This window comes from Triturus cristatus, chromosome 1_1 (assembly GCF_964204655.1).
Source record: "Triturus cristatus chromosome 1_1, aTriCri1.1, whole genome shotgun sequence".
Classification (NCBI taxonomy): Eukaryota; Metazoa; Chordata; class Amphibia; order Caudata; family Salamandridae; genus Triturus; species Triturus cristatus.
In genome coordinates, this window is record NC_140579.1 from 83,561,200 (window position 1) to 83,584,561 (window position 23,362).

The following is a 23,362-nucleotide window of genomic DNA, read 5'->3' on the forward strand; positions in this document are numbered from 1 at the left end:
TCAATGTTTTTATACCTAACAAGTTTTCTGGACATGATTTAGTAAGCAATAAATCTGTGGTTCGTGTCAATGGACCAACCGTAAGTGGAAGGGGTTGCGTTACTTCATTAATGATAGGCTTTCCTGAGAATCCAAGGGAAATATTCTGTGAGCCTGAGAGGGGTGCCCCTGGAACTTCACTGCGTCGTATAGTTGTTCTGCTTGCCCCTGTATCAAGTAAAAACTTTCTGTCTTCCCCTAATAGTTCACTATGTACATAAGGTCCCTCTTGATCTACAGGCACCTCGATAAGGGGTAAGCCAACTTCCCTCTCTAGGCTATTTCATGTGTATCGCTGATAATCGGGATAGTCAGTTTGTGCATACTGGTACATCTGTTGTGTTGTTGCTTGTGTTGCAGCAATAGGCTGCGCTTGTGGTGGTGCTACGATCTGTTGTGGAGCTGTCTGTTGCGGAGCTAGTTGTTGCGGAGCTGACCTAGATTGTGCATGCTGAGGGATTTGTTGTTGATTCTGATCCTGTCTAGGTGGACGTGGTCTTTCCTGTGTTCTACCCGTGGCGATATTATGTTTCAGAACTGGACAATCGTGTATATAATGACCTTGTTGTTTACAATAGTTGCAGGTCCCTTTCGCTGGACCTGTGGAATCACCCTTTTTATGACCATCAGCTGGAACTGACTGAGCAACAAGCATTTTCATTTTCGTATCTTTCATACGTCTTTGTTCATGTTCTTGTTCTTCTCTAATTCTATTGTGGTGATATTGTAACATCTGTAACATCTGTGACGGGGTGTTACCTTGCCAGGTACTCTCAAATTTCAATACTCTATTCTTAACTTGTGGTAGGGAATTTTCAACTAATTTTGTCACAAACAGATGTGGATATGACTCGCTACTTGCTTTTATGCCACTATTAATACCAAAACATTTTTCAAATCGGGAATAGAAATCACTAGTGTCTTCATCTTGCTTTTGTTTACAGGCTGAGATTGCACCCCAGTCCTCCTTTTTCGTAGTTAATAAACGTGGCAGTACCTGCACTAGTAATCCTGGTAGTGCTGTAGTCTTTTCCCCAAGCCCTGATCCTGCAGCTCGGGCCTTTTCTTCGTTTTCTAATGCTGTCCAATCTATCTTTTGGTCTCCCACCTCCCATTCCTTTTCTTTGAGTTTCTCGTAAACACCGGCAGGCATTAACACTTTCAATATTTTCATGATGTCGGGGTAGGTATACTCTCCCATGAGTAACATGTCTTTTATCTCACGGTGGAAACCTGCTGGATCCTTGTCATGGCTGGGTACTACTTTCTTCATTTCTAATAATTCAATTTTAGTTATAGGCGTGTACACAAACACGCGTGTAAAGTTATTATCTTCACCTCTGATTGGGTGTACTTCGCGTAAGGGATTCTGTCTATCTATGTGATACATTTTTCTTCCCATAGTGGGAATTGGAACGTGTTCTGGGCATACGAAAACTATATACTGGTTTCGAAATTCTAGAATTTCTTTAATTAAATCAGTGCCTGACCCTCTCCATTTATTCGTGAGTAACTCGGTCAATATGTCAGGTAAGGGTCCAGGATCGGAGTGTTGGCTTTTATATAATATAAGGAGGTGTTGAATCATGTATATACTAGCTAAACGCTGTTCGTCTGGGGCAAGGTTCAGAAACGTGTGTGCTAGTGCATCATCACTGTATTTGCTGGGACTGTCAACCCATTGTACTGCTGACCTGGCTAATTCTTGTTCATCCATGGAATCGAGCATATGGTACCCCCTTCGGTCTCAGAGTAGTTTATCAGCGGCTTGGAATAGGTGTTCAGGAGACCTTGTATTTAACATAGGGGCTTGGAAATGTCTGTTACATTCTGGACGTATCGGACGTGTCGGATCATTAAAACATCTGGTTTTATTAAAAGATCTTCCTTTACCTACATAAGCCATCGTTTCTGATTGTCCTATAGGCATTTCGTCCTCCTCTCCTTCTGATTCATGTTGATCTGACTCTAATCTTTCTGTATGTATTCGTTCTACTTCTTTGCGGATCTTACGGCACATAACTACTATACATGTCTGTTTATCATGTTTCCCTTCTGATATATTCTGACCCCATTTGGTAAGTACTTGCATTTCCTCCTGATCTACCCCAGGCCTATCTCTGTTTCTGATCACACAGTTTATGAAGAAGCGTAACAGTTGTCTCTGTACATCCACTTTCTGGTATTCCATAGCTTCGTCAATACTTCCAGGGCCTCGCCCTGATTGGACAAAGTGATATATATTGTCTAAATGTGCCACCATTCCTGGTAGCGTCGCTAAATATCTTGAAGCTCGTCGTATACGTAGTGATGACAGCAGCATACCGTCCCGTCTACCGGGCACCGGATCATATCTACAATCCACTAGATGTTCTTTAAACAAGTCTGAAGTTGCTAGTTGGGGTGTACGTTCGTATGCTAAATCTCTAAGGGATAATTTATTTCCTTGGGGTGGCGTGGCAAAAATGTCTGTCACACCTCCTGTCGCACCGTCTGAGGTGCTAGGCACGAAAGGGTTTGTTGGATGTAAGATAGAAACTGTAGATGTAGGAAAAGCGGTAGAAGCAGATGGACCTGTGGGAATGTGTGTAGGAGTTTGTTGTTGCGGGGATACAGACGGATGATCTTGGCGTTGAGCACCATCAGTGGGCGGTGCGTGTGGCAGAGCATTAACATATTCAGGAGCTACATCATCTAAATAGGAAGAAAGGAAAATATCTTTTGCTGTTTTGGGATGTGCTTTTATCGGGAGCAACGGGGGTGTCAAGTTTTTCGGTATTTCCGGGGTGGCCTGAGGTAACCCTTCGGCCAAAAGAGGATACATACCATTCATAAGAGTGTTTCGTTGTCTGTCTACTTGTTCTGCTTTTACTCGGGTACCTTCCTCAATTAATAAATTTTCTCGGGTTTTATTCGAATTCTCCCTACTTTTCTCTTCCTGTCTGAGCGTTTTTTCTGTACGTCTATATGATTCTTTACGCCATAATTCAATGGCATCTTTCTGTGACTGTCTGGCTTTCTTTTTCCATAATTCTTCTTCTAATCTCATGATGCAATCTGCATCCCAGGTCCCAGCTGCGGGCCATCTCTGACTTTCTGGTAAATCCTTGGTGTAGTCCACCCATAAATCAAGAAATAATACGGCATCTAGGCCATGCTTATGATACATAAAGTACCCTGGAGTGTCCCTAGGTGGAATGGGAACAGCCTCTTCGAGTACCCCTTTTCTGGTTTTGATCTGTCTTAATTTTGAAAAGAGCGGCATTTTTAGACCTTATTATTTGAACACACTTAATACAATAAACACAATAATGAACAATCATTCACACCACAATATGTAGAACGTATTAAAACACTGAACATTTAACAGTTAACGAACGATGATAACTAATAGGAAACTAGTTACTGACATAATACTAACACTAGATAATACTGAATTATATGCAAGACATACTAGATATACTGCTAAACAGTACAGATACACTGCTGAAACAGTGCAGACCGGATTTGTGTACCCAAACCCGTCTTGACCGGCACAACCTATGTGCACGTTTAAATGCCTCCCCGGCAATGGTACTCACCGGGTAGCGCGGAACGGAAGGCCTCGGAACTGAACTGGACTGGACCGGACTGGACTCGACTCGACTGGACTCGGAACTTCGGAACCTGGTGGGCCTCTGTATACCTCGGATCTTGCTCTCTCAGCTAGGCTCTGGTCGGGATACTTCGCACTTCTCACCGCCTCGTCTGGGTGTTGATCGCAGCCTCAGTCACCCCCGCTTGGCCGGAGGGAGATACAGGAAATCCTGCAGGTACGCGTTTTTGTCCGTTCAGCTGTGGCAGGGGACCGGGCCTGCAACGCACCTCCGGCGCGTGAGATGAGAAAGTGTCCCTGTTCGGGCGCCAATTTATGTGGTAAATATTTCATTACCGGTACTATTTTTATGCGGTAAAGTCTAGTAAGAATAACTCAGTAAATATAAGAGGCAGAATCCGTGGTATTAGAGGTTCTAAAAGGCTTTATTCCTCTACAAAGGAATTACAGTTCGAACTGTAGGCTTCAAATTCCATCACCACGAAGGTTCAGGAAGGGAAGGCAATACATTATTGACAAGTAATGATATTTATATGAAAAGTATTACATTAAGACAGATGCAAGAGGCGTAACAGCTGATAATACAGATAATGATACACATACGTAATGAAAAAAGGCGTAAACATAGGCGTAACTAAAAACGTCATTAAACATGATGTCACAAGTGGGTGGATCCATAAGAGAATCCTGCAATGTCAGCAGAAATACTTGGCAGAGATGCGCGCGCAGCCGCATGACGTGTGATTGACGTGCAACTAGAGGGTGAAGGGGACTTGACATTTAGCTCTACATGTGGAGACAGAAGTCTGAGGGGTCATGTCAACCTAATCCCAAATCATATCTAATATCTTATGTTTAAAGAACTGTATTATCCAAAAGGAAAGGTCTCTATGATGGAATCTATTCTATACTGACTGTTAGTGCGTGTACAAGCGTCTAAGTGTCTACATGAGATGCGAGGGGGCAGAAATCTTCCATGGTAACAGGGGCTATGAATTACTTGCATGAGGACAGTGAGGCCTGGCCCTTCGCTCGGTAACTGGAAGAATGTTTACCTAAACTACTAGACAGGAATGCATCGGATGAGGAGCGGAGCAGATAATCTTGAAGGTGAAATACAGTTTTTGGCAGGCAACAGGCTGGATCAGGCACCGTTAGCCGCGCAGGGAGTAGGACAAAGTTCATGGATACAGATGCGGGCTCGGACTGGAGCTTTCAGAGGCAGAAGGCAGGAAAAGGCTTGATGGCAGAATTCAGGGCCTACTCGCCTGAATCTGTAAAATGTGGAAAGTGAACCACATAAAGTCGGTGGCCTTTCATACTTAGAAATGGAATATCTGACCCATTCATGGCGGATCTGAAAGAGGACATGTTGACGGTGGACGCACATGTATTTGCGTCTTCATAACTGGAACTGGAGGGAACATACATGTACTTATAGCATGCACATGGAGCCGTTGGGGTCTACGATAGGGGACATAACTGATCACAAAATTCATATTTCCTCAGACCCCCGACCGCTCGAGCCAAGCTACCCCTTGTGCTGGGAAAAACCGGGTGACTGCTAACCCGGTTGCCCGGGGTTTTCTAACATAATTGGTGTTCAGCGGTGGGATAGAGCTGTGCTTGCGTCCACTCGACAATAACTGTGGGTAGTCCATAGGCCTACACCGGGAGTTTTTTCAAAGCGGACTTCCTAATTCTGAGTTTTGTTTTTTCCAAATTTACTCTGGTGGTGGGAGGAGGTATTACAAAAGGTACCCCCCTGCATAGCTTCTGTAAACACCTATCTTCTATTCTGAGTGGGCAAAATGGAGTTTGTGTTGGAAGATTTGGAAACTTACACTGTGGCCCAACTCAGAGAGTTTTGTCAGCGAGAGGGGGTGTATTGTCCCCCGGGTGCCAAGAAGGCTGAACTCCAGACCAGCTTGAGTGCTTGGGGGGAGGCACGACGGGAAAGTAAGGCTGAGCAGGAGGACAGGGATGGAGAGCCTGTTAGCGAGGGGGCTGGGTTGTACCAACCTGAGGTGGTGAACCTGTTAGCGGGGCCCAGAACACTTTCCAGGAAGGGCAGCACTGTCTCTAGCGGTGGCTTATCAGAAGTAGAATTAACTGACCGGAGGGAGAAAAGACAGCTCACATGGAAGTTGGCGGAGCTGGAGAAAGAGAAGGAGGGACAGAGGATGGCTCACGAGTTGAGGCTGAGGGAAATAGATCTCCAGATCCTACGAGTCGGGGCACAAACTGTTCCTAATGGTGGCAGCAAAGACAAAGAAATCACCAGGGAACCCAAACCCTATCTGCCAAAAGACATAGTAGCTAGCTATAGTGCAGGGGATGATATTGCCAAGTGGCTAGCAGCCTATGAGGTCTCTTTAAGGGCCCATGGGGTGCCAGAGAAGTACTGGGGAGGGGGATTGTACACAAACATGCCTCCAGCTGGTAGGGATGCATTATTGGCCCTAGAGCAGGATGAGCAGACCCACTACCCCACCATGAAAGTGGCGCTCGTAAGAAAGTTTGGACTAACACCCGAGAAATACAGACAGAAGTTCCGGGGTAGCCACAAACTGGGCACATGGAATTGGGTGGATTTCCTGGACTATGCAAAGAAGGCATTAGAGAGTTGGATTCAGGGCAGTGAGGTGAGGGGCTACGAGGGGTTGTTTGATTTAATGTTGAAGGAACACCTGCTCAAAAAATGTTTCCCTGAACTGCGTCAACACCTGGTGGATAGCAAGCTGACCAATCCCCGGAAGCTTGCTGAGGAGGCGGACATTTGGGCTAGTACCCGGGTGTCCACAAGGGGGACTGGAGGGGATACCCAAAAGGCCGGACAGGGCGCCCCCCAGAAGAAAGAGGGAGGGGAAAAGAAAAAGGAGTTCTCTAAAGGCCCCCAAAATAACTTCCAAGGAAAGGGAACAGGATTCACCCCTAGGGCTAACCCACCCAGAAACCCTAATCCTGGCCAGAGTCAGCAGCCAAGGGTTGTCCATTGCTTCGAGTGCGGTGGCGTCGGACACTATAAGGGAGATGCGAAGTGCCCGAAAAGACCACTCCCTCCCATTGGAGGAAAGGCCCCCGGAGTAGCTAGTGTAGTGCTCGGGGAGGAGATGCCCTTAACTAAGGGAAGGGAGTGGGCGGGTGTCACTTTAGTGTCCCTGGGAGAACGGGAGATGGTTCCTAAGATCCAGGTGCCCGCAAATACCATAAAGTATGGGCAGTGGGTCACCATCAACGGCTAAAGAGGGGAGGCTCTGAGAGACACAGGAGCCAGTATGACTATGGTACGTAGCCAACTGGTGTCTCCAGAGCAGGTAATTCCCGATGTACTCCACCCAGCCGCGATGGCTGACGGCAGAACAGGCCACTATCCAGTGGCCGAGGTTCCCTTTGAATGGGAGGGGGTTGCAGGTTCACTTCGAGTTGCCGTAAGCCCTGCCGTGCCAGTCGATTGTCTGCTGGGGAATGACATGGAGCACAATGCTTGGAAGGAGGTGGAATACCGGACTCATGCTGAGATGCTGGGTACACCTGACTGGGCCTGTGTTAGCACAGGGTCCGCGACTACCTGGAGAGGGAGTTTGTTTCGACTGGAGCCTGGAACAAAGGCACAGCCGGCTGCCGACCAAGGGAAGAACCGAGGACAGGAGGAGCCTGCCTCGGCATCCGCGCCCCGTGTGACGGATAGGCCACCGGAGGTGGTGGACCAGGAGTCCGCGGTGGGGGATGTTACCAAACTGGAGGACCTACCCATCCCGGCCGAGTGGCATGTGGAGGGAGGGCCGACCAGGGAGGAATTCTGCAAGGGCCAGAGGGAGTGCCCTACCCTTGAGGGACTGAGGCGACAGGCCGAAGCCCAGGCAGCAGGGAACGTTGAAGGGAACTATAACCTTTACTGGGAGGATGGCCTCGTCTACAGTGAACCCAAGGCACCCCTACATGGATCGTCATGAGCCTTAGTAGTCCCTCAACGTTACCGAGCCTTCCTACTGGAATTGGCTCACGAGATCCCCTTGGCAGGACACCTGGGGCAAGACAAGACCTTCGCCCGTCTTGTCCCACACTTTTATTGGCCTCAAATGAAAGTGTCGTCCGACACCTACTGCCGGACATGTGTGTCTTGCCAAGCCAGTGGGAAAACAGGGGTGAAGCTGAAAGCTCCCCTGGAACCACTTCCTGTCGTTAGCACCCCCTTTGAAAGGGTGGGCATCGACATTGTGGGTCCATTAGATCCGCCTACTACAGCTGGTCACAGGTTTATCCTGGTTCTGGTGGATCATGCCACACGGTACCCAGAGGCTATACCTCTAAGGACCATTACAGCACCTGTTGTGGCTAGGGCCCTGATGGGAATCTTTACCCGAGTGGGTTTTCCCAAGGAAGTTGTGTCCGACAGGGGGACCAACTTCATGTCAGCATACATGCGGGCCATGTGGAAGGAGTGTGGAGTGACCTACCGGTTCACAACTCCTTACCACCCCCAGACCAATGGTCTGGTGGAGAGGTTTAACAAAACCTTGAAAGGCATGATTAGAAGTCTGCCTGAAAGCCTGCAGAGGAAATGGGACGTCCTCCTACCCTGTCTATTGTTTTCCTACAGGGAAGTGCCACAGAAGGGAGTGGGCTTCAGCCCCTTCGAGCTTTTATATGGGCACCCTGTGCGTGGACCTCTCAGCCTGGTGAGAGACGGATGGGAAAGAACTCCCAGAAAGCTTCCCCAGGACGTGGTGAGCTACATGCTGGCCTTCCGGAGCCAAATGGCTAAGTTGTGGAAGCAAGCTTCTGACAACTTGGAGGCCAGCCAAGCAGTAATGAAGGCGTGGTATGACCACAACGCTCACCCGGTGGAATTGGAGCCTGGCCAGAAGGTGTGGGTGATCGAACCAGGAGAGCTTAGCGCCCTCCAGGATCGCTGGTCAGGACCCTTTGAGGTATTGGAGAAGAAGGGTAAGGCTACCTACTTGGTGGATCTTAAGACCCCTCGTCAGCCCCTACGGGTGCTGCATGCCAACCGCCTCAAACCCCACCACGAGAGGCCCGAAGTCATTTTGATGATGGTGATTGACGGAGCAGAGGACGTGGAAAGCGAGCCTCTCCCCGATTTGTTTGCGTCTCAAGAGAAGGATGGGTCGGTGGAGGGAGTGATTCTCTCCCCATCTCTAACTCCTGAACAGCAGGAGGACTGCCGCCAGGTCCTGGGACAGTACTCTTCGTTGTTCTCCCTTGTTCCGGGTAGGACTCACCTGTGCGTCCATGATGTGGACACAGGAGACAGCCCACCTGTGAAGTCCAAGATCTACCGGATGTCAGACAAGGTGAAGGCCAGCATCCACAGTGAAGTCACTAAGATGCTGGAGCTAGGAGTGATCGAACCTTCCAGCAGACCCTGGTCCAGTCCGGTGGTGCTAGTACCAAACGCCGCCCCACTGGGTGCCCAACCGGAACTGAGGTTCTGTGTGTCCTACCGGGGACTGAACTCAGTAACCAAGACTGATGCTCATCCGATCCCAAGGGCGGATGAATTGATTGACCGGCTGGGAGCTGCCCAATACCTAAGTACCTTTGACCTTACTTCTGGGTACTGGCAGATCTCTCTGACTGACGGAGCTAGGGGAAGGTCAGCCTTCTCCACGCCCAAAGGCCACTACCAGTTCTGTGTGATGCCCTTTGGGCTCAAGAACGCACCTGCCACGTTTCAGCGTCTGGTGAACCAGATCCTCACTGGAATGGAGAGTTTCTCTGCTGCTTATCTGGATGACATAGCCGTCTTCAGTAACAGCTGGGAGGATCACTTGCGTCACCTGCAAGCTGTTCTCCAGGCCCTGAGACAAGCTGGTTTAACGATCAAGTCCAGCAAGTGCCAGATCGGGCAGGGGTCGGTAGTGTACCTTGGACACTTGGTGGGTAGGGGAGCGGTGCAACCCCTCCAGGCGAAGATCGAGGCCATCATGGCCTGGGAACCCCCCCAAGACTCAGACTGAGGTCCGAGCTTTTCTGGGCCTCGCCGGATATTACCGCCGCTTCGTGAAGTGATACGGTACCATTGTGGCCCCCCTCACGGAGCTTACGTCCAAGAAACAACCTCGACGGGTAGTCTGGACGGAGGCTTGTCAGCAGGCCTTTGTAAAACTGAAGCAAGCCATGTGCGAGGCCCCGGTCCTACGGGCCCCAGACTTTTCCAAGGAGTTCATTGTCCAGACGGATGCATCGGAACATGGCATTGGGGCAGTGTTATCGCAACTCAATGAAGAGGGTCTGGATCAACCCGTGGTCTTCCTATCCCGGAGACTACTTCCCAGGGAACAGAAGTGGAGTGCAATAGAGCGTGAAGCCTTTGCAGTGGTATGCCACTTCGCCTGTGACCACACCAATAGTCTCTTCTCCCAGTTGTCTCCCTCATCAAACCACCGGGTTGCATGTTGCAGATGCGTCGTGTAATAATCTAGTAATCCCGCCTTGGCTCCTCCAGTCCCACCTCCTCATACCGTCGAGACAGGGTGCTCAGTGCCACCCTACTATTGGGACCCGCCTAGAGCAGAGATGTGGACACCGAGTTCAGTTGTTTACAAACAATCTTGGGGATAGCGCATAATGTATTCTGCAAAGCATAAAGACAGTGTGCGAGTACCACCGTCTTGGACAGTGCCAGTCTGCCCATCAGTGAGAGCGGCAACAAGTTCTAAAAGGCCACCGATCTCCACAATGCAGCGAGTACTCTATCCACATTTAGGTTGAGCAGTTGGGCATCTGTAAGCGCTACCTGTACAGCCAGATAGCTAAAATGTGCCAGTTTCCCAGCACAACCTAAGGCAAGTTCGCCAAGGGAAGATTAAGGATTTGTGGCGAATTAGATGCAGGCCAGAAAAGTGCCCAAAATCATAAAGGAGCCTCAACAGATTAAGTAGTGCCATCCAGGGTGAAGCTATGCAGAACAAAGCTTTGTCTGCATATAATGTAACGTGCGGCTCCACCTAGACGAAAGGCCCACTTACCAATTTCTCGCCGCACCCAAACGGCTAACGGCTCAATCGCCAGGGCAAATAACAGTGGTGAGAGTGGGCACCCCTGACACGTTCCCCTATTCACATTCTTGAGGGACTCTAGCCCACCCGAATCGTAGCGTGTGGGCCGTAAGAGCAATTTGACCCAGCACTGAAACTACGGCCCTATGCCCACCACTCTCAGCACTTCCTGTTGGTAACCCCAATCCACAGTATCAAAGGACTTCTCCAGGTCCATCAACACCAGGGCCAGTTGCTCATTTCTATGCTCCGCTTCATGTAATATATGAGATTACCGCTGCAGATTCATGCCCGATCAAGTGCCTCCCCGTACTCTTGTAGTAGGGACTGCCCCACCGTAGCCGAGAATGCCTGATAGAACTCTGGCGGGAATCTGTCCGCCCTCCCCGGAGCATTCGCCCTAGGGAGCGCCTGTAGTGCTGCGCCCACCTACTCCAATGACAACTGGGCATACACTATCCACACACAACGGGGGTAGGTGCGCCAGGGGTAATCCCTTCAAAAGTGGTATATAGCGGTCTGCTTGGACAGCAGGGTCCGCCTTGTGCACTTTCCTTAAGTGTCGCTGAAATACCTCAAGAATGGCTGCTCTGGTGTACACTATTGTAGCTTCCGGCGTGAGCAGACACGTAGTCAGCGATAGGGCTTGTTCCCTCCGCAAGATCCAGGCCAAAAGGTGCCCAGACTAGTCCCTATTCCTGTGTAACGTTCTCTGTACTGATGGAGTGTGCATTTATCTAGCCTATCCCATATGTCGCTGATGAGTCTGCGCAGACAGTTCTCTGTCATCAGCGGTCCAATGCACCTGTTCCTCTGCTTGGGCTGCCCCCAGGGCGTCCTCCTGCTCTTTGAGCTCCCGCTTGAGCTGTCGGCAGACCCCACACATTAGTCACATACATACATCCCTCAACACCACATTCAGTGCTTCCCACTCCGTGACCCTACTAGCCATCCCCTCCCATTTAAATGCCATATATTCCGTCCATGAGACAGTGCCTCCCTGCCTACCGGGTCCTCTAGGATTTTAGCAGACATTCTCCATGTCCTCGGTACCTGCACAGGACCTCCCCACTTCAATACTGAGTTAACTGGGGAATGGTCGGATAGAAAACGAGCTAAGTGTGTCACTACAACGTCTTCTCCTCTGGACAGTCCAATATGTAGTTAAAGACCCCCATCTACAGAATGGGTACGTCCAACTCCTGTATTATTAAGTCTTCCATGACCTGATAAAACGCTGGATCATTGGCATACGGGGCGTAGGAGCTTAAAATGGAGTAGTCACAACCGTCTAGTGTTCCCCTAATCAGCACATAGCGACTGTTCACGTCCGCCTCCATATATGTCCATGTGAAAGTTATCCCGTGAGCCACCCATATCAACACACCCCTAGCATAAGTCAAATAGGAAGAATGGTACATCTGACCATGTCATTTCTTGGCCACCCTGTCTAGATGTCTCCTCTAAGCATGCTATAGATAAGTGATGTCTTTTCAAGAAGGTAAGCACTCTATGCCTCCTGGTACAAGTGCCTAGGCCCCGGACATTCCAGGTCAGTAGTTTAAATTCAGTTGCCATCCCCATGTACTGCGTGTTTCAAATAAATCCCCTGTTGCCGACCCTTAACCACTGTGTGCTGCTGCTGCTGCATAAAGCTGCATCTAATAAACCAGCAATACATTAACAGCTCCCCCCCCCCACCCATGGACAAATAACGTGCAACTGTGCAATCGTTAGTGCCCTCCCCCTGCTCGTGCCAGGATGTGCACAGCCTACCCATCAGTCCAACAGGGACTGGTTAATTCCCCAGGGAGAACTAGAGTCCTGACCGGGATCAAACCATCATTGTGATCAGCCATAGCCCACGGAGGGGCAACAATGCATCAATCTCCAGTGTGTACACAATGCAGGCGACAGTTGCTCCTCTCATCCACCATTCCTCCCAAGTCTCCCGCCCAACCACACCACCATTCGACCATCAAACAGTTCTGCAGCGTTACCACATGCACTGAAACCAGCGTCTACAGCACAAGTGCACATGGTCACTGCACTATCATAACAATAAAGAAGAAACAATCAGGTATAGTCTTGGGCACCACTCTCAGTCGTCTTCCGTTTCCGGTGCTGGAGCTGGCAGGGAGTCAAGAACAACATCTTCTGTTGGGCTCAGGGTCACTGGCACATCTCCAGGCTCCAGTATGGACGAGGTAGAATGTGAGTCTGAAGCCTGTGTTTCTAAAGTCCCAAGGTGCATGGTGCCATCCTCTCGAAAGGTGACCCTCTGTTACCCCAGCGGCATCTCGCTAGGCCCCCCTGTGGTCTGTCCATTTTGTTGCAACCCCCCACTTGGACATGAGAGCCCCATCATCACCTCTGGCTACGCGGTTCATGGGGAAGGAGAGCATCTCCCCGAATCTCAAGTCTCCCACACCTCCTCCGCCGTCTCAAAGAAATGTGCTTTTCCTTGCACCAGAACCTTCAGTTTAGCTGGGTACAAAAGCATCTACTGTAGTTGCAAGGTCCGCAGCTGCTGCTTGGCTCCCAGAAATGACCTGAGCAGTTCCTTCGCCTGCCTGGTGTAGTCCGGGTATATGGTGATTTTACTATTGCCATGGGTAAGGTTTTAGCGCTCACATGCTACATGCAGTTTACAGTCGGGGTCACAGTAGTTAAGTATTTTGGATAGAATAATCCACGGCTGGGCCCCCGGGGGGTGCGGCGGCACCAACACTCTTTCCACAACCAAAAAGTCAGACAGGTACCATGGGCACAGTGGAGTACGGATCCACTGTTCCGACGAGCTCCCCTCAACTTGTTACAGGAACCCCAGGACGCGGATATTGCTGCGCAGGGCCCAACCCTCCGCATCTTCGACCCGACGCTCCAGAGCCCTCATGGTCGTGGCCATTTAAGCCACCTGCTGTTCATAAAAACCACCTCTCCTCTTAGCTCAACAATGTCTCCATCAGCTGTGGACACCTTGTCCACTACTTTTTTCAGGTCCGCACTCACTAGATTCACGTCCACCGAGACTATTTCTATTTGGTGTTCCAGGGCCGTTCTGGAGCCCTATATGGCTGCCAGCAGGTCCACGCTGGAGGGTTCCCCACCTCTATCTGCCCCCTCTTCGCTGGTACCCTTTTGTCTAGTTATCCACTGTTGGGGGTGTTGCATCGTGGTATATTGAGTTATTGTGTTGGCGGAGGGGACACGGTGCCTTATCCTTACCCATGTCACAGAGGTCCAGGGCATCCTGTGTTTCAGCCAACAATTCCAATGGCATGTTCAAAAGAAGGCTAGGGCGCTGCTAGGTCCATTTAACGCCCCGCCCAGTGGCGGGGGCCAAGGCCATTGGTGCACCACCACCCAGTCTGCCCTCAATCCAGCCACCCGTGGTCAAGCCCCTGGGGGCACCGAAGTACAAGGCGCCCCAGGTCAGTTCCACTGCTCATGTAGACAATCAGAGTTCTCCAGCTCTACCCATAACTGGGATGGCGGCCACATGAGAACGATATGGTAGGCTTTGTGTGGTGCTTATTCATGACCCGGGTCCGTCCCCTGCTAACGTGGCTTTCCTACGACTCAGTGGGAATCCTCCAGGTTCCAGGATCACTGCTGTGCCCAGGGCGGGCCCCCCACAGAACGCTCAGGGGCCCCTGACAAGCCACTGGGTCGCAATGTCATCTGTGCAGGTCCGCCCACATCTCCTTGGGCTCGCAGCTATCCCTTATTGCCCAGCCTGGCGGATCCCTCTCCGCTGACTCACCGATCTGAAGGCCAGACGGGGCCCTGCCCCACCTCTCTTCGATGGCCCTCTGTCTCTCCCGTAATTTCTCACCCCCAGCATAGGTCCCTCAGGACCACTTCAATAACATCGCAGCACACACTGACGCAGTGGCCCCACCAGCTCTTCGTCCGCAGTTTTACCGGGGCTCCGGCCACGGCACAGGTCGCAAGCAAGGGCCGGCCACCTCGATGTCAGCCGCAGCACTCGCCGGGTGCCACAACTGGGACAGTCGTCACCCCACCGGGGGCGTCAAGCACCCCTTGCTCTCCTCCTCATGCTGCACCGTGCGACCACATGCGGCAGCGACCACCACAGCTGGGGAGCCGATATCCTCCTCCTTCTGCCCTCGCCCATGAGGCAGGGTGCACCGCAGCTCAGGATGTGGCCCTAGGACGTCATCACAGGCCCCTGCCCAAAATGGTGGCCGCCAGGTGCCCAGTGCGCGTCTGCCGAAGCAGGTCTGTGTCTGCTACCAGCCTGCAGGATTCGGTAGGATTGCCGGATCAGGCTGGCCGGTTGCTTAAGAGCTCACGTCCTGTCAGCCATGTTGCTTGGCCACGTCACTGAGAGAATGAATTCCAACCAATCTTAATAAAGTTCCCAGGTTTCCCATTGACAGTACTGCAGCAAAGAGATGCATTTCTCTTCCTGGACATTCAATCTGTAGTATTAAATCTATCCCAGATTTCCATCCACAAAAACAGTAAATCCCTATGTGAGCTGTGCAGATTCCACCCCAGCCTCCAAACTCTAGTCATATCCCTTCCAATTCATCACTGTGGGTGTCAAACGACAATCCCTCCTTCCCATCCCCTCGCTAGGTAGGCCTTGTTCAAGACCTACAACAGGACACTGATCCACTAGCTCACCTGGCTTTTCCTTCTGTTATGCCTCAAGAGTTTACTCCTTCCCACTGATATTGTAAAAAGACACCCTCCTCTCCAACTTCCTATACCTGTACTCTGAGCCAGTGTTCTTTGTGCCTGCAGACCTGCTCATGAACTGCCTTACCAGAGTGACAGCTATAGGAATTTGGAAACCAAAGTATATGTTCTTTTAAACAGAGCACTCCTTGGTAGGCCTGAACGGCAGGCTGCTACCCTTGGAAAGATCAATAAATACGGTGTCCAGAGCAGACAAATTAGCAGAATACAACATAAAGGTGGATTTATTTACAAGAAGATATAATGCAATGCCTCTCAACCTAACCCAGACTCTGTGCTACAAATGCTGATCTACATCCAGCACCAGAATGCAATGGCACGGGCATGGACACATGGAAGACACTGACTGTGTTTTACTCATGTTACTGGCACAGTATGCACTGGTACATGTATGTGGCTTTGCCTACAGTCCACAGAAGACACTCTGGCACCTATAACCTTTGCCCCATTTGATATATGTGTATGGGTGAATGAGAGGTATGGTCATGGCTCCAAAAGTGTATTTCCCATGTAAAATTACCATACACAATATTTGAAAAAACTTCTGGCCAAATGTTATTCTTTGTAAGTACTGCAGTCATAGGTTCTGGGCACCTGGTATGTCCCATGGTCAGTTCCTACGATCTAAGGCTGCAGAAAGAGATATATATAAATATATATATATATATATATCACTGAAAAAACCATAGGTTTCACACATGTTATAGTTAGCGGAAATTTTACTGATAAAAAACCAGTGAAATTGCCCCGTTATAGTTAGTGCTGGCAACTATAACTCACGCGACCGCAATCTTCTGCTGATGCTAATACTGTATTTAGACACTTATTTGCCCATGTCTTCTTCCATACATTTTTAGCTATACATATATTACAAATATTTTTTTTTCATAAAGACACATATGTCATCAGCAGAAGATTGCGGTCGCGTGAGTTATAGTTGCCAGCACTAACTATAACGGGGCAATTTCACTGGTTTTTTATCAGTAAAATTTCCGCTAACTATAACATGTGTGAAACCTATGGTTTTTTCAGTGAATTTGCAAGGTTTTTTAAATGCTAATTCCTAACTATAACGTGTGTGAAACCTATGGTTTTTTCAGTGAATTTGTACGGTTTTTTAAATGCTAAGTTACTTTAAGCCATTCGAGGCGTGCGCGCCCACTTAACGCAGTTCGTTCCGTGCACGGTTTTTATCAACTTTAATAAGCCCTGTACATTTGGTGGCCTTTGGCCACCAAAAGCACAGGGGGTGGGGTCAATGTGGATAGTGTTTTTTTTATTTCGATTTTATAATTTCATGTTGCCAAAATTTAGTTTTTTTTACCTATTAATAAGCCCTGTACATTTGGTGGGCTCCGGCCACCAAAAGCACAGGGGGTGGGGTAAGTGTGGATAGTGTTTTTTTTATTTTTATTTTTTTACCGTACGCTTACGGTAAGCGTACGGTAAGCGTACTCGGCGAAATTGCCGAAAAAAAAATAAAACCGTTTTTGCTCTTGGGGGATGTTTGGGGACTCCCTCAACATGACTGTGTGGGAGGGAGTTGTCAAAAATGCCCCGTAACATGTTTTTGGGCATCAAGTTTGAGAAATAACTCTCAATGCGAGAGACAAAATGGCGGACGCCGCTTCCTGGTTTCGGCCGATTCGAATGTTTACTAAGATCTAAGAGCCAATCAGAATCGCGCTCGCGCACGCCACCGTACGCTTACGGTAAGCGTACGGTAAGCGTACCGTAAGCGGGCTCAGATATATATATTGATTTAAAGGCTATTTTCTCAGAATCTACTGAACAGATTTACACCAAACCTACAAAAGGCACTTCCTTGACCTAGGGACTACCTCTCTGCCAAATTTCTAGTAATTCTGTTCAGCCGTTCGGGCTGTAGCTCGTTCTAAAGGTCCTATGGAAAAATGCATGGGAAAAACGCGTTTTGGGACCCCCCTTTTATCTCAGCCCCCGCTTGACGAATCCCCCCGAGACTTTCAGGGTAGGAGCGGAGCGTAGCGCCCCACCTATTTTGAGAAATTCGCGAGGATTCATCGACCGGCGCCAAAGTTATTCAAAATAGAATGTTGAGGTTTTCCTATGGAAAAGGGGTCCTAACTATAACTACCTACTGGCGACCGCCAGTAGGTAATATATATATATATATATATATATATATATTTTTTTTTTTTTCCTTAACTAAAAAAAACAAAGGTTACATGGACGTTATTTAGTTAGGGAATAGAGTTTACAGGGACGTTATAGTTAAGCTGTCGCTCTAATGAAATAATGTCAGGGTTCGCTCGCCTTCCCAGAGCCTGACTATTGAAAACAACATGCGGGAACATTTTCTTTGCTTTTCTTATCCCTCTCTTTACACCTATGCAGAGCTCCCTAAAGTGTTAAAAGGACTCTCACCAACTGAGATTCGCCATGGCATACTTCATCATTGAGGCCTCAACCAGATACCTCGTATATCTGGAGGGGCCGGACCCTGGAAACCAAGGTATCGCTTTGATTGTATAAATCTATATATGTTTCTGTGCGCTGTTTCTGTGGTACATTTACAAGAGTTTTTGATATTGTCACCAAGAGTCCTGCGGGGCCCAGTGAGGTCCCCTGGGTGATCATGCCAGAGCAGCCCCTGGGCTCCTGAGGAATCCCGCTGGCTCAAAAAAGAATTTATGAAAGAAGGAAAATGTGGGGTGTGGGTCAGACCAGTCCTTATTGCTAACACTGCGCTCCACACATTTCCACACCATGCCATGCACCGATATGATACACTGCTTATCAGCTTACATAACTGATGATATCTGCAATCTACAGTGTAATCGATGACAGTGCAAGTTATAATTAGGTAAATTATGTATAGCTTGTGGAATTCAGTGTTTTTTAGGTTTCTAAATATTAGTGCACCGGTCTCCAACCTTTTCTGCAGTGAGAGCTACTTATGATCAGTGAAAATCATTCAATGGCGGCACCTCCGTTAATGCCAAGGAGAGTCGCCCCACCTGCTGCGAGTGCAGCAGGTACACACAGAATAATACAATTGTCATTACCTTACCATTTTATTATTCTATGTGCCGCTGGCCAAGCTACCACAAGTGTGATGGTGTGGAGGGGGGTGGGGGTGGGGGGAGCAGACAGATTCCTGCACATTGTAGTATGACTGCTTCAAGTGGGTATGACAGATCATGACAGATTGGCCAAATCTGTCATGCGAACCTCAGAGCCTGCAAACCCAGTGCTGTAAAACAGTCGAGGGATTGCAGGCACAGGCACCAGCCTCCCAAAAAGTTTTGGGTTAGCCTGCTCTAACCAATCCAGCTCAAGAATTGGCTGTATTTGGAAGCAGGAAATAAACCACCTTTCTTTCCTGCTCGTTGTCAGGAAGGGCAACAGGCAACATATCGGTGAGTTTTACGGCGCGCCGTACCCTATCTATTTTAAAAGTAGCTAGTCTCCCCTGAAATCATTGTGAGCTACTGAAGACCAAGCCACTCGCGCAATGTTACCAGACAAACCCACGCCCGTTTCATTCATCATGCCTTGTGTCCATGGAGCCAAATACTATGGTTTTAACAAAATACTTTGACAAAGGGCACTCTGACAGGGCTGCCATGTGTGTCAGTGAGTGTGGCCTTTGGAGATGTATGAACATGTGTGTATATAAATGGGATGTATGGGGTGAATGTGTCTGTCATATGTACTTGTGGCACAGGACATACCTTCGCCATATGCAACCCTTTTTTTAAATGGAAGAAATTTAAAGTGCAAAAAATAATATAATGTGGAACATTTTTTGCACTTTAAATTTCTCCCGCTTCAAAAAATGACTGTAATTTTCAGTTATAAATATGACATTGCGTCTACCAGCCACTGGGAGCAAGATGCCTTCAGTGTGTAAATGCTCGGGAGACATGGTGCCATGTTTACAGCAGCCTTTGTATTAAGCATCCTGACCTTCAATAGCACAAGCTGCGGGCTGCGGAGCCAAACTTTCTTTCAGAAATTAATCCCTGGCATACAAACTTTATGGTGAACTTTCGAAGGTGACTTTTCATTGCTTCCGGTTCTGGGTCATGCAGAGCAACACGGAGAGAGCAGAGGTGTGCAGATGCCGGGTGGAGACCAGAAGGCAGCTGCAGAGGCTGTGGAGTGGCGTGGAGGCAGAATATGCCGAACTGAATGGGGGAGGGGGGCGGGCTGGGGCATGTTATGGCCGTCCTGGTCCAGTCAGCTGTCTACTTGACATCTACTTGCCGACCACGCCCGGTCCGTCCGCCTTGGGACCGACAGGGTTGAGTCCCCTGCCACCCATTGCATTAGCCACCACCGCCCCACAAGCATTGCAGAAAAAGCAGAGTGCAGACGCTGGGAGGAGACAGCGGAGGCCTCCGTATTGGTACCTCCTTGGTCCGGTTAGCCATCTACTTGCCGGTCACGCCCGCGGGACGGTCTGCAGCAACCAGTGGCAGCTTTGACTGCTCCGGGGCAACCTGCCCGCATCACACAGCATCTCCTCAGTAAACGCAAGACCACCATTAGCAACACTTGCTGGCCAACGTTCCTCGGTGCCCCATGCTCAGGTCCACCGTCCGGCAATACATGTCCAGAGCAAGGGTCCGGCATAAGCAAGCAAGGTGGTAAGGCTCTAGAGCCGCGACACAACAGCTGCTATGCGTGGAGGCGGCCGGCACTAGTACGGTGCGACTTGTGCCTCTCCAACATTAGGGCACATACCAGCCATGCTCTGCGCATGTAACACAAGAGGAGCGCACAGCATTCAGCACACCTCCAACAGCCACCCAAGTAACCAAAGGCTCCACCACCGCCATCCAACCACCCAGCTAGACTTAACACCACCCATGGCTTTTAATCACGTCTGTCAAAGTCCAGGTTTCTGCCAGGAGATACTCCATGTGTTCCTCTCCCCGCCCATCTAGACCGCTGAATGCCTTAACCACACATATGCGTGGTTAAGGCAGATGCGTGGGTTAGGCAAGCGTTGTTCTGCTTGTGTGGAAAGGCAGGCATGAGTCAGCTCGGTTGTTAAGGCTGTTTTCCTTTTGTAGGTCCCTTGAGAGGGTGAGCTTGTAATCTTGCATGGGAAGGGTATATTTGGCTTGACCCATCCCAGATGGTAACTGCAAGGCTTATTTTGCCCATGTGCAAGAGTGAATCGGTGACCCCTGTAAGCCAGGAGAGGGACACTGTGGGCTGCGCCATGCATTGAGTTCTGTGCAGGGACAAATGAGGAATTTAGTGCTTTGACGCTGCCGGCTATTATTCATCTTTATTTAAGAAAGAATGATACAAGTCATAAAAGGTCACAAAGAGGATCGTTCTACTCTTTGCTGTTTCTACAAATGAACCTTTAATGAACCAAGCCAGGCTAACAAGAAAATTGGGTTCTGCCTTGAGGCGGAAAGATTTTTACTCTTCCTAAACTAAAGAAACAGTGACATTTCCAACACAAAAATATTTTCCTCGCTCTTCAAGTAATACACAATTGTTTCCTATTTCAGAAATTACCCAGACCATGTCCTGAGGAGAACACGTAAAGGAATTAGGGTTTGAAACGCATAGACCACGACTAATGGGGTATCCTTGCACAACGTAGATCAATATGGAGGACTAAAAATTAATTTTCAGTGTAAAAGAAAAACAATCCCATCAAGTCCATATTAGATATCTTGGACCCCCATACTGTACACCAAGAGCTCCTGTTGTTAATCTATCGCTCTGGCTCCCCAAATGTAGGACTGGTTGAATATTGAATTTTACATGTTTTTTATTTGTTTATGCTTTAAGATTTGTTTGTCACAATGAACACAAAGATTTTTCTAAACGTTGTACATTTCATAATAGAAAGTTGATATTTCTCTCTTGCTTGAAAAGATATTTAAGATTAAAAAGTGATATGAGCATTTGTAAAAAAATATCCAGAGGTCATGTTTATTGAGTAAAAATGATCTTCACAAAGAAGTAAAATTGTTAAAATGACGCAGCCACCTATTGTTGTTTCCTGTTTATATGGTATAGGTTACAGCACAGGAGAGTTACTGCAGCAACCCCAATATGCCAGGAGCGACATGGTACAAAGTATTGTCAAGTTCGCCCCATCACCAGGGAAAACTAAAGCTGCGACCTGCGGGTCGAAACTGAGCACCAAGACCTGCCCCCTCACTGACCCTGTGGATTAAGGAGGACGCCGAGTGGACTTCATTCCGCCGCTGACATCCAATTTGGGAGTACAAGATCAACTCCTTCCCCCCCGTGTGGGGACTGGCTACACTTATTGCACCAACAGAAGCCTGGAGCACCTCCAATCGCTGTTGAGACAGGCAGCACTGCTTGGGAGAGAGCCTGCGACTGCTGCTGCGTGTACCACACGCTGCCCGAATATGCTGAGCAGGTTCAGAGCATTGCAAGTGCCAACAGACGGGCACCCGCTGAAGTGCTGAACGCTTCTGTGCTGCTGGAGCGGGTAAGACTTGATTTGTGCCCCGGGTGATTAGCTGCTGAAGGTGATGTGGCACTGTAGACACTTTTGACGATTTCCTGAGAGTCAAAGAGGACTCTTGAGTAAGGCCTACTAGTGAGCATTCCCTGGATGCGGCCATCAGTGAAAGCAGAATTATCCTGTACACACTGCAAGGGAGAGTGTGGGAAAGGGGTTTGCTGGATAACGACTAGAGCCCCGGCCTCAAGTGGATTGTGTTATTGTTTCCGAATATCGTACACTTCTTTGGATGAACAGAGTTAGAAATAAAATACTTCTTTCTATGGTAAAAACAATTATTAGACTGGAGATTGATTTATTGACATTACTGAGTGCACTTTGAGTTATGACTTGTGTTCACTAATCTCTCCCTACACATCCCTACCCCGCCGCCCTCCTGAAGGAGCCTTTGACTGCTTTGACTGCTCATCCAAAGCTACTGCTCAGAGTCAAGTGCAGAAGGGGCAATTGGCCCAGTTGCTCAGGATCCATAGTAGGTCGGGCCCCGGGAAAACAGAGTTGGGCTGAAGTAAAATGAAGGCGGGAAAACTCTGAGATAAGTGAAAAGGATTTATTTCCAATAATTGAAGCACCCACGACCGAGCGCTCCCGCTGCGTGCGAGGATCTCGGCCAACTGATTAACGTTGAGAGAATCCTGGCACGCGTAGAGCAGAGCCCGATCGTGGAACCATATTCAAACAATACATAGAGAGCGAGACACCCTCGCGCTGGCTGCAGCGCAATGATGCCGACAAGCAAAGTAAGCAACGCTACACACTACAACTTCTCCCCCCCCCCACCCCCCAAGAACAAAAGGAAAATAGAACTATGAAGCAGAAGAAAAAAGTTTGTCAAAAACAATGGTAAGCATAACTTGAAATTGAATGCAAAAGGAGTATCAAAGTCCTGGTTACAAATTCATGACAAAACAATCATTGAACCTGGAGGGTAATCTTCTATTGCGAGAACCAAAATCAGCAGATCGCATGGGAAAACCGGCAGAAGTCGAAACAGTCTTAGAGACAAGACTTTCTTGCAGATTGACGTGTGAGGGTGAACATTGAGAGGGAAAAACTCTCCCAGTATCAGGTTCTCGCACAGTTGGTGAAACACCAGAAGTAGGATCATGCAACCAACTAGTCCAGCCACAATGTTCAACCTCTTGTTTAGACAACTTCAGTAAAGACTTGACCTGTGATCCAGAAAGATGCACAAGCGATCTTTTATTCCACCACCCCTTACTACCAAGGAGTGCTGAACCTTTACTTACATCGGTGACCTGAACAGGGGCAGAACATTTAGACAAATCCTTGGGAACTTTTGGGGGATTTTTGATAAGAACCCAATCAAAGACTTTCAATTCCATATTATTAAAATATTTACCTGAATCATGTAAGGACTTCATAAGATTCTGCTAATGCAACACACTAGACTCAAGACTTCTGTTACGAGGGCCACCCTTATCATGTTTGTTTTGC

At 48.7% G+C, this 23,362-nt stretch overlaps 1 long non-coding RNA gene across 2 annotated transcripts in view; it reads left to right on the forward strand.

Moving 5' to 3' along the window:
- Positions 1-22,180, forward strand: part of LOC146869523 (uncharacterized) — a 65,712-nt gene extending 43,532 nt beyond the window's left edge. For both annotated transcript variants that reach the window (XR_014981433.1, XR_014981432.1), the window contains exon 4: positions 21,424-22,180. This is a non-coding gene — a long non-coding RNA (uncharacterized LOC146869523). The remainder of the gene's footprint in view (positions 1-21,423) is intronic.
- Positions 22,181-23,362: the final 1,182 nt, after the last annotated feature.